This window comes from Apis dorsata, unplaced genomic scaffold, assembly GCF_000469605.1.
Source record: "Apis dorsata unplaced genomic scaffold, Apis dorsata 1.3 scaffold_683, whole genome shotgun sequence".
NCBI classification, from domain to species: Eukaryota; Metazoa; Arthropoda; class Insecta; order Hymenoptera; family Apidae; genus Apis; species Apis dorsata.
In genome coordinates this window covers 1191433-1193813 of record NW_006263864.1, presented here as the reverse complement: position 1 = coordinate 1193813, position 2381 = coordinate 1191433, and the positions used below count along the sequence as shown (strand labels likewise).

The 2381-nt window shown below is 47.2% G+C and overlaps 1 protein-coding gene across 2 annotated transcripts in view; it reads left to right on the top strand.

Annotated features, from left to right (window-relative positions):
* LOC102681877 (tyrosine-protein phosphatase 99A-like) overlaps positions 1-2381 on the top strand; it is a 334024-nt gene that overhangs the window by 90522 nt on the left and 241121 nt on the right. The window lies entirely within an intron of this gene.

Sequence of the window (2381 nt, the reverse complement as noted above, 5' to 3'; positions counted from 1 at the left end):
TATATATATTCGAGGATTGAAATACGGGGTGTTCGATTTCGAGGAATTCTCTTTCCTTTCCTTTCTTCCTTTTTCCCCTTTTTTTCCTATTCACACCGCGAAACTATCCGACATTATGTAAATCGATGCTGATTCGAATCTCTAGGGAGTAAGCGAGTAAGATCGTTACGATATAAGCGCACGTATCTCGAGGATAAGGCCTCCCGTGCCTTTCCTTTTTCTTCTCGAATCCGGGCGAGAAGATCGAACGAGAATCGAGCAAAAAGGAGGGAAGGAGTCAAAGGTGCGGAACGAAACGTGCGCGCCAACGAAAAAGGAAAAAAGCGGTATCCGGTTTTTCATATATCGAAGCTTCGAAACCGTGCCACGGATCCAAGGAGATTCGAAGGGGGGGGGGGGGGGGGGAAGATAGAGGTAGTTACAATCTTAACTTACTTCCGAATGACCGGCCTGGGACTCGTATCGTGCCTCGATGCCAGCTACGCCGGATATTCCATCGTAACGAGGGCATCCCTCAAAGAGAATAAAAATTCCTTTGCCGTTCTTCCATTGTATTCCGGCTCGAGAAATTTATGCGCCGACCAAATTGTGCCCGATCTCCGGCCAGGGCAGGGATGCTTGGATATTAAGGAAATGATTTGATCGAGTTTGATCGAGGATTTCGCCATTGATTTCTCAATCATTCGTAAATTTCTCCAAAGGTTCATAAATTTTTACAAGGAGAGCGTGTCCACGATAATCCGATTCAATTAAATTCTACGTCCACGTGTCTATCTCGTTGACGCTAAAGCAACAAAGTAAAAATAGACAAATCGACGCAAAAAAAAAAAACTATTAAAAGTAGTAGAAAAGCGTTTTTTCGTAACGATCCTCTCGCATTACAGGTTACGATCCCGAATATTTCCGCGCATTGTCCAAAGAATAAAAGAAATTCGTTTCTCCGATATAATATCCGTAATCCCGGGATAGAATCGGGAGTAGAATTTTTCCCAGGCCGGGAAACGCGTGGATGGAGGTCCATTAATTCAAAAATGGTGTCCGATCGACGCGGGACGATTCTCGTCGCATTAATCGGTTGCTGTGTAGTGAAGCGCGTTTCATAGTTGTCGATGCCAATAATGAGTCGATCCCGTAAACAGGGAACGCTGTTTCACCGGTTCTTCGAGAGAAAGAGAGAGAAAGAGAGAGAAAGAGAGAGACGGAGACAGAGACGCGATAAATGTCGCGCGGCGAAGACCCGACGGAGCATTAATTCATTTGTCATTCCAACGGCGGAGCAATTGTGTCCTCCGGATTATGAAGGCAACTTAATTAGTAGAGAATTAATTAGCCTCCATACGCGAGCCAGGGATAATACGCCGCGTTTCATGCGGCGTGCACGCGGACCCAAGCGTGCCCGCACGCTGTGCTGCGAATCCACCAGCCATTTTGCGAGCTTCTTTACCGAAATACATTAATCGTGTCCGCGTTATAGCGGATGGAACGTGATGCCTGCCATCCCCGTCCACGGGAAGACGGGGAAACGCGCAATTTCGTGCTGCGTTCATCACTCCCCCTCCCCTCCCGAGTCGCATTATTAGAAACGCATCTCCGCTAATTAATTCGAAAGCGGCGCGATGAAGCCCCTTGAACAATGAGCGCCAGACGCTCGGGATAAACGCTCTGGATGACCGGTTTTAATTGGAACAATTTGTTCACCCAGCGAAATTCGCGGTCAATCCCATCCGCGTCATTCGTTTCATCATTCCGCGTCTCTTCTTTTGCACTACTTTCGTACATAAAACTACCCAAGTACAGAGTTCGTACGAGAGGCTCTGTTTCCCTTTCCCTCGTGAAACGTTATCCCTTTGCCAACCCATTACCGCGCTCCTTATATCGAAGCTTTAAAGCAAAGGGGGAGGAGAGGAGAAGGTGGTTCCTATAATCGTAAAACGCAGGGAAAGCGATGGCGGAGGAGAGCCATCTTCGAAAATTAACATCCGTCCGTGGGCGCCAGCCAGAATGAAAGACGAAATTGCGACCGATAAAAAAGGAGAAAGAATGGAGAGAAAGCGGGGTGAAAAGGTAGCCACGGTGAAAAGGTAATTTTCCTCTCGGAATCGAGGCCGAACGGAACCCGCCGTTTAATTTTTCGCGCTCTAATTGCCACTCCACGCATCGTCCTACGCGTCTCTCTCTCTCTCTCTCTTTCTGTCTTCTTCTTTCTCTTCACCTTTCCGACTGAACGGCGACGATGTAATTGATTTCACGTTTCTTCAAAGGAACTCGTAACTCGTCGCTTAATATCTACGTCACGGTGGGAAATCGTTCCTCGAATCGAATTGCCGTTAAACGAGATTTCGCTCTTTTTCCATGTTTTAAAATTATGGCCTAACGACGAC